This window comes from Phoca vitulina, unplaced genomic scaffold (assembly GCF_004348235.1).
Source record: "Phoca vitulina isolate PV1807 unplaced genomic scaffold, GSC_HSeal_1.0 scaffold2, whole genome shotgun sequence".
NCBI lineage: Eukaryota > Metazoa > Chordata > Mammalia > Carnivora > Phocidae > Phoca > Phoca vitulina.
The window spans coordinates 23,230,413-23,243,611 of NW_022589705.1; the positions used below are offsets into that span (position 1 = coordinate 23,230,413).

The 13,199-nt window shown below is 44.9% G+C and overlaps 1 pseudogene; it reads left to right on the top strand.

The window, feature by feature from the left end:
- Positions 1 to 13,199, top strand: part of LOC116642270 — a 43,349-nt pseudogene that overhangs the window by 2,441 nt on the left and 27,709 nt on the right.

Sequence of the window (13,199 nt, forward strand, 5' to 3'; positions counted from 1 at the left end):
GGGCAGCCGAGTGGGGCGGGGCCGGCGTAGCCCATGACTGTCCCTGCCTGCAGCTTGCTGCCCTGAAGTGGGACCTGGCCGGGAGCGAGGCGTTGCTCTAGGCTGCAGGGCGCCATTCATCAGCTCCAGGGCTGGGTTGGGGAGCCAGTATTTAAGAAATTATGGCATCTGAGCCCATAATGTTAAAAAACAGAACTTTTGTAGTAATACTGAGGATCACTCCATCGATGTTACAAAAAAAACCCAATAAAACCAAAAAACAATGTCTAATCTCTCTAATAAGAACATGATGAAAGTTAAGAGATTTCCAAAATGGTTGGCTGCTTACATAAATAGAACAGTTAGGACAAGCAAAACAATGCCCAGATAAACTACATGGGTGATCTATGGCAGAAAAATAAAAGTTCATCCTTTTCCAAATCCTTGTCACAGAAAACAGTTTCCTAGAAGTGCGGTCTGGGACAAGGCAGAGAAAAGGAACTGGCTTGTGTCGGCCACCTGCCTGAACAATTACCCCATGAGAATCCAACAGATTTCGTTAATTCCAGGGATCCTTCACTGGCAGGAAGCCCATCATCAAAATATAGTGGGTGTTTTCCCCTGAGGTTTCTCAAAACTGTGAGACAATGGCCCAAACTTAGCCAGAATTTGAGACTGAATGTAGCTTTGACTTTCCAAAGAATGAGAAGTACAGGGGAACTTGTAGCTTATTTGGTGATGATAAGAGCCCTCCTGTGCTCACCAAGAACTTTCGGGAAAGAAAATACATCTCACTGGACTACTGGGTGGACTTGTTGCCTCTAATAAAGTCACTACTTAGAAGCAAATTAGAAAAATATGTGATAATTGGTTTCATGGGGCTTCAAACATCATAAAGGTGGTAGTTAGAATAATCATCCCAAACAGAAATTATAAATAGAAATATTCAGATTTTAAAACAAGAGTTAAGTAGATTGTGGGAATAGGAAAATCATTTTACTTTTGGTTTCACGATTTACTGGTAGTGTCCTGAGAATGCAAAATGCTTACTTATTACAGCTGCATTCAGACACTTCCTATTTGTTATTTGAAACATCCCCGGACTATGAGACTTCCAGAAACATGTCTCATATGAAAATTTTGATCTATGAAAGAAACCAAAACCATTGTTTTTCTTGTAAAAAAAAACACATCAAGAAACCACTAATGAAATCTTAACAATCTTTTTCATATCGAAGTGGAAAAATATCTAAAAGGAATAGCTTCAGATTCCACGAGGAAAAGTGCCCTTTGAAGATTGTTACTTTTGCAGCATTTGAGATTGATTCATATAGTTATTTGGTAACATTGTTGAAGAATTACTGGGTCTTAATACAATACTGCATATTGCTTAAGGATATAATTTATACTGTGTGAAAAAGAGTAAGACAGGACGTGTCACTAGGAACCACAAAGACCAGTCGTCAAGATTGTGCTTCAGAAGAAGGCACCGAAATGTGTGCAGAGATTTTCTCACGTTGAGAAGACTTTGAAAGTTTAAAAAGGTCATAGCAAATAATATTAAAATTTTTTTGTCCACACGGATACTGTGAATGTAAATATCTTCGTTATTAGTAAGCCAATGTGTTATGATACCAATATCTGTTTTAAAAAATTAAAACCAGCCATGCTTCTGGCACGATAAATCATGAAATTAAACTAAGGGTTTATATTTAGGTCAAATGTTGTGGTTGAAACTTAGTTCATACAATTTTTGAAAGTTAAGAATATTTTTAGTGTCTGGTTTGTTTTGTTTTGCAAGAATTATGATGTCATGTATGTATGTGTTGTCCCTATAGAAAAGAAAAAAAATACATTTGTATGATGATGATGCTTAACTGGAAATGTCTGTGAAGTCGGTTAATTTATATTCCATTTTTATTGTATATAGATTTCTAATATTTTCAGTCCTGTATTATTTAAGCTTCCTTCAAGTAAACTTACTAAGCTTTTCTTTAAAAAAAAGTTCATGTGTTTTGATCAATCCAGCTGCAAAATTGGAGATGAACAGAAAAATATGAAATAATTAAAAACAGATTTCTATACAATATTAATGATTGAAAAAAATCTATTATTTTGAAACTTTTGAAAATGTTTTTAGGAATTTTTAATGATGTGAAAAAATGCTCAAAATATGTTAAGTGAAAAGAGAAAAGAATGAATACATTCCCAATCACAAAATGATAGGACATATATGTGTGTGTGTGTGTGTGTGTGACTGTGTGTGTTATGTTAAAGTCTACCAAGATGTCAACATGTTAACGGTAATTCTTTCTGAGTGTTGGGACCTTAGGCAATTTTTATTCTCTTTTTTATGTTTTTCTGTGTTTTCCAAAAGAGCTATCATCAAATTTTCTACATGATCAGGAAAAAACTTAATTGGAAAAGAGAAAAGTGTACTTGGAAAACAATGAAGAACTTAAAACAGAGGGCTTACTTACTTACAACAGGGCTGGGGTGGGTATTGGTGTCCCTGTTTTCTAGATCTAGAAGATTCCAAGGCTCAGGGGGTTAAGTACCTTGTCCAGGGTCACACAGCTCTCATGGATGGACCAGGATCCGACAGCACCCCGTCTCATCAGAACATCTCAGGCACGAGCTGCTTACCTTCCCTTGGGTAAGATGGGCACTCACTCCCCACTTCCTGCCTCCTACAGGCTGAGCCCGCCCTGGTCCAGAGGGACCCTGCCTCCCTGGGAGCTCCCTGCCAGCAGGAGGGCCAAAGATGCTTTTAGAGCAAATAAGTATGAATCTTGAACGTGCCCAGGCCCCAGCCTAACACTGCATCGCCCCCATCTCTATCCCCTGCGTACCCTTGCCCAGCCCATGCAGGTCACAGGGGAAGGGCACCAATACCTGTATCTTTTCTCTGCCTGTGGTCACATTCTTTGGCTTTGACAGTTTTGAACTAACCAGGTGTTGGGGAGACTGTCTTCCCCAGCACTTGGCTCTCAGGAACCCCACTAGATTGTGTAGGGCCTGGGGGCTGGGAGTGGTCGCAGAGCAGCTCTGAGGGCTCCTTCCTGGCTGCCCCTGGGCTGGTTGTGGAGAAAGTGCCAGGGAGCCTCGGGGCCCCTGGAGAGGACAGTCAGGAAAACTCAGCAGGAAAGCGCCCGCCGCTCTCCCGCGGGCCCGTGGGCACCGCACCTAGCCTTTCTGAGGCCGGCCAAGGGGCCCCGGAGACCACACACGGGAAAGCACGTTGTAAACCGGTAAGCTCTACGTACCCATCAGGTGTGACGAGCCAGAAAGGGACAGGAATCAAAGGAGCCGAATAGCGAGCAGTGGGCGTCTTCTCTGCTTTATTAACTGCTGGCTCCCCAGCACCTAGGAAGCTGCCTGACGCACACTTGCACTCAGTACAAACTGTTTATATGAATGAACAAAGGGTCCCTGGCGGCTCATCCCCTCTCTTTCAATCTGTGGCATTTCACTTATGTGCCAAGAAAACAGGTGCTGTGGGAAAATGGGAAAAGGCACTGGAAGGGGATGGTTTCTCGCTGTGTGAACTTGGGCCAGTGCTTTGTCACTTGGGGCCTCAGTTGCCTATCTCTCAGGTGGGAATAATAATATGATCCACAGATGTCATCCCAAGTGACCAGCGAATGAAAACACAGAGGATTAAAAACTTTCGTGTATGTGGTGCTTTTTACCAGCACCCAGCAGCCCAGGCAGGACTCTTAAAAGACCCCTCTAGATCCTCACCTAGGTTCCAGTGAGAAGTCAGTCTCTGAGGTAAAGAAAATCTTTTATTTATTAGAAGTTGCTTGTATTAGAATGAGTCAAGTTATCTGTGTGGGTAGAAATGTGTTTATTTAGAGATTGAATTCCTGATTTGTGTCCAATATTTCCTAATGATCCATTTAAGGGAAGGGAAATACGCCCATACAGAACCAGTTAAAGTCTCGAGAAACCAATAAATCTCTGCAAATGGGCCAGCTCCTGACTCAGCTTCCTCAGGTCAGGAGCCTTGAGGGAACGCAGTGAGCCTCCTAAAGAGATAAAAAAGCTCTTATTTCATCACTGAAATACCTTTTCTGGAAGGCAGTGCTGAGCTGCAACATGCAAACTAGCTTGGCTGCAATCCTCAGGGTCCCAAAGTGCTTGCAGTGATGGCCTCCCTATTATGTATATCAGATTTTCCCAGGGGCTCTCCTCCCTCCTGTGCTCACTTGCACCCCTGCCCCTTCCCCCGAATCCCTCTCTGCTTGCTGGCTGGGCCTGGACTCTCTTTGATGAGGACAGAGTTTTCCACTGGTGGTTAAAGAGATAGCCTAAATAAACATACATGGTCAAGGGTCAGTAACTGAACCACATTTCTGTCCTTGGCTTCTTCATCAACATAGAGTAGCCTCCCTCATTATCTGCTTCTTGAACCCAGAGACACAAGAGGAAGGTCTACAAGAAAACCCACACCCTAATTTGCCTTTTGTCCATGAAGGCCATGGATGTAAGGTGCACAGCATGCTGTGCTGAATAGAGCCAGGAACTATCTAGGCATTATTTAGCTTTGGACAAACCCCTTAACCCCTCCAATCGTCAGTTTTCTCATCTGTAAAATGGGGTGGTTAGACTGGAAAATTTCAAGTGCCTTTCTAGTCCTCAAAGAATGCTGCCCGTACGTTCCCCAGGTCACCTGCTCCTGCACTAGAGGAGCACTAGAATATCAGGGATTCTACCTCTTGCCCTCCTGGAGTGAAAACAGACCCAGGGACACCTGATAACAGTGCTCTGGGGCTCTCCCTGTCTACACTCGATTACATGTGAGTCACAGGAAGAGTCAGATCTATGTGGGTTCTTGGTCTTTGCTGCTTACTAGCTGTGTGTGATCTTGGAAAATCTTTGCACCTCTAGATCTTTATCTCCAGAAGTGAGTGATACACCCTATCTGGCAGAGTCCATGGGAAGTTACAGCTTTTTGTTTGTTTGTTTGTTTGTTTGCTTAGGATCATGCCTGGCTCATCACAAGGATCCTCTTGTTACTGGCTCCCTTCCTACCTTCTTGCTGAGTCTTATTGGGCTGGATGTGTTAGGAAGAGGGAAGCCAAAGAACAACCCCACAGGTGCATCAGTTAGGCTAGAGCTGAAGCTGCCATAGCAGAGAGACCCACAAATACAGTGGCCTTAACTTGCCCAAGCTTAACTTCCCTCTTACTAACAGAGGTCATAAGTAGTCAGAGGTAGGAGGTTGGTAAGCCCCTCTCCTCCATGAGACCCCAACTTTCCACATCCTGTTCTTCTTCAAGACCAACTCAGAGCCCACCTCCCTTGGAGCAGCCCCCCCCCCCCCCCCCCACAGGGATCATGCAGCTCAGCTCCTCCCAGGGGGCTCGGCAGGCCCTGCCTCACAGCGCCAGGTAACTTTGCACCACCAGACTGGGGGCCAGTTGTGGTCAAGGGTCATATCTACCCCAATCTCAACTCAGCTTCAGGAAAGTGCTTAGCTTAGTGCTTGGCACATGGTAGGCTCTCCAGGAGGGTTTGATAACCGACCCCCGCCTCCCCCGCCCCAGTGATTGCATTCCTGGAGCCATGAGCCAGCCACGATTATGAAAGCTGAGGTGTTTGCTTAGTCATCACTGTCTTACATATTTTTTAGCTTAATTACCATGCAATTTCTTCATATCCTCCAATAAATGAAAGACAAAATATGTGTATCTTTAGGGGGAGGGAGGATGTGTAAAATTCATTCTCATGAAAGTCCTTGACTCATCACGAAAATTCAAGAAATGTGCTTCTTACACACAGACACAGGGATATACCAATTTTCCTGTAATGTGCAAATTAGGAACCCTTGGGCGGAAGAGCTGACTGGGATGCTCAGTGGAGTGAATGTCTGAATTACTGTAAATTTTAGAGAATCAAATTTTTTAGTGGGAAAACTTACCATAGTCGTAAGTTTGGGTAACTGCTCTGATTTGAGTGGCTTATGGCTAGCAATCCCAGAGAGCAATGGAATTCAGTCATCTACCTCAATGTTTATTTCACAGTTTGTGCACTGAAGACCAAACCACACTCCCAAGTGAGCAGATGAGTGGAAGTTCTACTGAGATGTTTTATAGCTGGCATGTGGGGAAGGACATAGTTTGTTTTACCTGCTTTAAAAGTTTTCAGACAAACATACGTGTGGCCATTCCCTGTGTTAGATCCAACTTTAAGTTATTTCTAATGCATCTTGGTCCTACCCATGGCTGCCTCTTTTAGCCTAGCTCTATAGTAAGTGAGATATGTGTTCTTTTTTGGCACTGGAACTTTTATAAATATGTGTACTTTTTATACTTTTACAAATATATCTGCTTTGGCTACTGGTTAAAGCCTATGACTCTACACTTATCCAACCTCATAAACAGGAATGCCTCGTACAGTTGTGCAGGTTGTGCACTGCATGGCTCCAAGATGTGCTCTTTACGCGGACCATGATGGCACCTCCAAAGCTTATATTGGTACAACCTCCATAATACTCCAGGAAAGCCTTGTCTCATGGATTACCTGCAAATTTCTCAGCAGATGCATGCTTGAACTCTCTGCCATTTAGTGTTCAACGAAAGCTTGATTGAGAGAAGCTGTCCCAAGAGCCATGGAGCATGTCTGTTCCTGGGTACTGAAGATTTGTTCCTGGAACAATCCAGATTAATAAAAAGCTGTGACTCTGGACCACATTGTTCTGACCCTCTGTGCAATTGCTTTTACTTAATCAGGCTCTGGCATAAGGCATCAGCCACATCAGAGAATGTAATGAGAGATATCATGAGCCTTGCTGTAGTTCTCTAAATGTTCTGGTGGAGGAAATTGCTCACAATATACAACCTCTTCAGAAAGGCTCATGGGAGAAATTTCTCTCCAGTCCCAGTATCAGGAAGAGTTATGATTTTCCTGAACTGTTTGATCTGATAGACAGGCGTTCTGACTCATGTAACTGAACTGTTTTCATATGTGTTACTGAATGTTGGAAAGCTGAGGGGCAAGTTGGTGGCCCAATATTAACTAGTGTAAAGACCTCACAGCATGGGTTTTGTGTTCTTGCCTCATTCCTGGCTTCATCAACATTAATAGGTTCAACAAAAGCTTTTGAGTGCCTACCACACACCAACCACTCTTCTAGATCCTACCCTGAACAAAACAGACAGAAGTTCCCATAAGGAAACTTACATTCTAGTGGAGGGATACCTGGTGAACAAATTACAAATGGATATTGGTAATATTGTCTATGTATTACATATATAATTACCTATACATGCCCATGTATATAGGTAATATTACATATATGCTCATGCAATATTATATATGTATTATAAAGAATTATCTAGGGCGCCTGGGTGGCTCAGTTGGTTAAGCAACTGCCTTCGGCTCAGGTCATGATCCTGGAGTCCCAGGATCGAGTCCTGCATCGGGCTCCATGCTCGGCAGGGAGTCTGCTTCTCCCTCTGACCCTCCTCCCTCTCATGCTCTCTGTCTCTCATTCTCTCTCTCTCAAATAAATAAATAAAATCTTTAAAAAAAAAAAAGAATTATCTATGTGTTAAAAAAAAGTATTATCTATTATACACATATATGTAATATCATATATATTATATATGCATATAGGTAGTATAATATTAGTATGGTAAAGAAGTAGAAAATAAATCAGGGAAGGGGAGATGGTGGGAGAGGTGAATTTTAAATAGAGTGGAGATCTGAGAAAAATGCTCTGAGAAGACACCATTTGAGCAAAGCCTGAGGAGGTGAGGGAGTGTGCTGTGTGGATCCCGGGGGAAGAACATTCCAGACAGAGGGAACAGTAAGTTCAAAATTCCTGAGGCAGGAGTGTGCTGGGCATGTTGAAGAAACAGCAAGGGGGCTGTTGTGGCTGGAGAGCAGTGAGTGAGGAGCGAGGTGGGACCCTGAAGAAGAACCGCGGCAGGCCTGGGCGGGCTCTGATGCACTTGGACCCTGCGCCACATAAGATGAAAAGCATCCGAGGGTTCTCAGTGGAGGAGTGACTATTTCCCAAGGGTCACTCTAGCTAATGAGCTGAGGGCAGACAGAGGAGACAAAGGCAGACCCAGGAGGCCAGTTAGGAGATAACTGTAGGAGTTCAGAGGTGATGGGGCCTGAGTCACCTGGTAGGGGGCAGGTGAGAAAGGGGCATATTGTCAGTGTATAGTCAACCCTTGAATATGGTAGTGGAATAGGGGCATAGTAGGTTCGGACATGCTAAGTTGGAGGGGCTGGCTAGACACCAAGTGAGGATGAGTGAGCTGGAGTTTCAGGCAGATATCCGGGCTGGGTGTAAGCAAGTGGGGGGTGCTTGGAGCCATGACACTGGAGGGGGAGATCACAGGGTGAGTGCGGGTAGAGAGGAGGCGCCCCAAGGACAGAGCCCTGGGGTACTGCAAAGCTAAGAGTTCACCTAAGTGTCCTATCCTCATTTTTTTTAGGCTGATATTCAACAAATTGTATTATTTTTAGTTCTATAAACCTCCTTACATTCTACTCAGAACAAAACAAACTTAGTTGAAACCAGTGTTGTAGCACCGACATCCTGTCATTCGTGTAAGACGTGTTTACTCAGAGCCGATTACATGTCAGGCATTAGGAGCTGGGGATGACCAAATTTTCCGGCCTCCTGAAACTTGTGTTACAGTTGAGAACAAGGACAGTACTTGACATGTAAATAAACACACAAGATGGTTTCAGATTGTATCAGGTGCTATAAGGGAACTAGAACAAATAAATAGAGGGTAACTCAGGACAGGAGCTGTGGCTTCACTGAGGACATGCTATGTGAACTGAACCAAAGTAGAGAGAAGGAGCCATGCAGGGTTCTAGAGGAAGAGCATTCCAGGCAGAGGGAGCAGCCAGTGCAAAGGCCTGAGATGGGAATGAGCTCGGGTTGTCGGGTGACAGAAAGTAGGCTGGCTGGTGTGCCTGGGACAGAGTGAGGGGGGAGCGGTGCAGAGGCCAAAGCCAGGGAGGGGGAGGGGGCCGCTCATGTTGAGTCTTGCCAGCATGGCAAGACCTTTGGGTTTTATTTTCAGTGCATTGGGAAGTCACCACAGAGTCTCCGTGGGGCAGTGCAGGGATGTGACTTACCCTCACTGTTGAGCGTAGCGTGGACCGTAAGGAGCAGAGAGACTGGCTTGGAGGGTGTCACGGTGGATGAGGACCCAGTGGGGGCTGGACTAGGACGGGAGCAGTGCAAGCGGGAGAGGGCGCAAGCGTATTTGAAGGCCTTGCCGATGGACCAAATGAAGGCAGAGAGAAGTCTTCGATGACTCCTGGGTTTTGGCTTGAGCAACTAGATGGATGTCATTCCGTGGACAAGAGACAGGGTACACTGGAAGAGGGGCAGGTTTCCCCAAGAAATGAAGAGTTCCTATCCAGCTGTGTTAAATTTGAGATGCACGCTGGTCACTTTGCAATTCTTTGTGTTACCTACAAAGAAAATCCCACATTCATTCAGTGTTACACCCCCACCGACAATGTTTCAGAGTTTCACCTTGTCCACACCCTCACGGACACTTGTTATTCTGTGTTGTTATTCTAGCCACCCGAGTGTGCATGAAGTGATACCTCGCTGTGGCCCTGATTCACATTTTCCTAATGACGTGGGATATCTCTTCATCTGTCAGTTTCTGGCCTGCAGGGTTTTGGGTCCCCAGGCTGGGATGCCGGGACATGGCTGTATTTAGAACATGCTGTTGACCTTCCCATCAGATCTAAGGAGGAGCATGTTTCATCAGGGTGTGAGCAAACATCGAGGCCATTTCTAAAAACAGATGTGGTTTTTGCCTGAGAGCCTAGCAAAGGAAATTAACTTTGAAAATTTTTAATTATTTCACAAACTAAACGAGTAAAGGGGAAAAAAAACTAGTATGAATAAGATCTAAGGGAAACTCTATTAGAAGAAAATATTATTATTTAAGTACTTGCTTGGAGGATATTTATTTGCAGTGAAACCCCCTGCCTCCTCTCACCCAGCTATGCTAGGCAGGCCAATACCACTGTCCTGGACATCCAGCGATCCTGTAATATACACAGATAAATGGTACTTTCTTAGGACCAGGATTTCTTCCTTCAGAAAGATCTCAGGCCAGCTAGCTCACACACAAGATGTGTCCAGACTGCTGAGAGGTTTATTTGAAGTCCTCAGTTGCTCAATCACAAGATACTTTGTGTTCCCAGCCTGCCGTTTGGGGATTAGAGGGCTGACTTTCTGGTGGCTTGGAAGAAGGATTACATCACCCAAAATCTCTTAGCCTAAACTTGATTGGAAACAAATTTGATCTTCACTTATAGTGCAAACCAGGAATTCCCTAAAAATGAGCCTGCTGATCCAGCAGCAATCCTACTGACAAGTCCCACCTTAGTTAGTTGGGAAATCTGATTCCAAACCTGAATGTCTCTCTCTTCTTCCATACACATTCTCTCATCCTACGAGTAAGTATCACAATGAATCACTCAGCTTTTTAGAGCTCAGAGTAGTAGAAATCTCAAACCAAGGCAGATTAAACAAACACACAAGTTTGCGATCATTTCCACGATATTCTATTCCCTAATGGGACTTTTGTCAGACCCTGGTAGGTAGAACAGCTTTGCCCCTCTGGAAAGCAGGTAGCTGGACAGACAGTCGAAGAGGAGGAAGGAGGGCCGGCGGCCAGATGCTGAAGGTGGCACTTGTGTATTTTGTAAAGACCTGGGCTTCAGCACTTCGTAGCCATGTGGTTTCGGGCAAATTACTGACTTTCTATGAACCTCCCTCTCTTCCTCTGGAAAACTGAGCTAAGTTTACTTACTTGGGAAGGCTGATTTGAGGCACAAATAAACAGTGAGGTGTGAGCACCTGGCCTAGTAAGAAGTCATCCAAGAAGGACACTGGCGTTATGTTGTCTTTTTCTCTAATTCTCAGCAGGAATTTTCTTTCATTTCCTTTTCAAACCCCCTCCTAGATGCCAGACCCCAACCCCAGGAATAATTCCAGACATTCAGAAGTTATTCAGCAGAAGTTGTCTGAGATGAAACAAATCCAGGTTTTGGATGAACAGAATATCGAAGAGATAAATGGATTTGATCATTTAATAAATACTTGTTGGTGCCTATTATGTTCCAGAGACTGTTCTAGGTACCAGAGAAACAGCTATGAACAAAACAGACAAAAATCCATGCCCTCATGGAGCTTTCATGCTAGCTAGAAAGGAGAGAGAGGGAGACTCTGAACAAATCAATCATTGAAACACATTGGAGGGGCGCCTGGATGGTTCAGTTGGTTAAGCGTCTGCCTTCGGCTCAGGTCATCATCCCAGAGTTCTGGGATCGAACCCCATGTCGGGCTCTCTGCTCATCTGGGAGTCTGCTTCTCTCTCGGATCCTCCCCCCCCCCCCCAATCTGGCTCATGCACTCGCTCTCTCTAATAAAAAAATCTTTAAAAAAAAAAAAACACACTGGAGGTGAACTGGTGCTGAGTGTTCTGGAGAGAAACAAAGCAGAGGAGGAGGATGACGAGTGGTGGGGTGAGGTGAGGCTGGAGATGGGTGGGGGTGTTCCTAAGGGCTCCAATTCTCAGTTCTAAAAGCTGAATTCTTTGGGGGTGGGTTAGCTTTCCTGGGCTCATTTCTAAAGAGGTATCACCTTCCTTCCAGGGCAGCCAACGCCCAGCAGCCAGGCTCAGGGGCAGAAGCCAGGCTGCCACAGTGAGGGAGAGCCATGTCAAGGCAGGCAGATGGCAGGAGACTCTGGGCAGCGCTACACACCCCCGACCCTGGGAATTAGATCACCTTGGGAAAGATTCTCCACCTTGGCTCTGGGGAAAAAAGCCCTGCACTGTGCTTCCTTAAATAGCACTGGACAGGGACCAGTTTTGTACACTTCAAAGCCCTTCCCTGTTTGCATTGTATGAAGGACGCATTCCTATCTAAACTCATCCAGACTAACAGCGGCTAATTTCCTAGCAGCTCCACCCTAACAGTTCTGGCATGGAATGGAATGAATGCTAGCACAGAACTGGGAGTTTATACTCCAGGGGGAAAAAAAAAAAAACCCTTCAAAATTCTTTCTATGTGTCTGCCCTACTACTCAATCTCCACCTCCAGGCACCATCTTTGACCAAGTTCAAGAGGTAGTTCCCTTCCTTTAGCAGCTGTTAGGACCTGTGTGATAGCAGCGCTGAGAGCACTCGGCATAAATAATCCTACAGCTGGCATTTACACTGAGCCACCTCAGGCTATTTCTTGACTGTATGGAATCATCAGTTTTCTGCCTCATGACAACTTTAGTAGGAAGCCTGGACAAGTCTATACAGAAAAGGATTTAGAATCACATCATGGGGTGCCTGGGTGGCTCGGTCGGTTTAAGCATCTGCCTTCGGCTCAGGTCATGATCTCAGGGTCCTGGGATCGAGCCCCACATCGGGCTCCCTGCTCAGTGAGGAGTCGCTTCTCCCTCTCCCCCTGCTGCTCCCCCTGTTTGTGCTCTCTTTTGTGCTCTCAAATAAACAAATAAAATCTTAAAAAAAAAAAAAATCACATCGAGGGAGGGTAAAACGAGATACAATAGGGGGTCGTGCCTCTTGGGGATTTGCTATGTCTGACCTAGTCCCAACTTCTCATGTTACAAATGAGGGAACTGATATTCAGAGAATTGAGGTGACTCTATCAAGGTCATACTGCCAGGGAGAAGCCGAGCCAGACCTAGAGTCCAACCATCTAGATGCTCCCCTGAGAATTGCTTCCCCCCAACCCCTCCGGGGCCCCAGCCTGTCTCCTACTCCCTCTGCCTCCTCCCAGCAGGACTGCTCACCTCAAGCTATCTTGGACCCAGCAAGAATGAAGGGTCCTTGCCTTGCAGAAATCTACAGTGATTCACAGGAGCTTGGACTCCTGATCCAGAGCCTGATGCTATTCCCTTCTCTCTGCCATCATGTTGCCCTCAGAATTCTTATTATCCCAGTTTGGGTGGGCTCAAACTTGGGATAGGATGCACAGAACCGCTTTCCTTTTTTTCCTCAGAGTGATGCTGACACACACTGCATTTATTTCTTTTAAGACTTAGCTTACATGGCTAAGAATAACTGATGTATTTGATGAGAAAATACATTCACCTGTAGAAGTCACTAGAAGGGAAAAGGGACCAGAAAGTTTCTTTTGTTTTTAATTTATCATGAGATACCTTTCTTTTAAAAATACAATACAATACAATACAATAC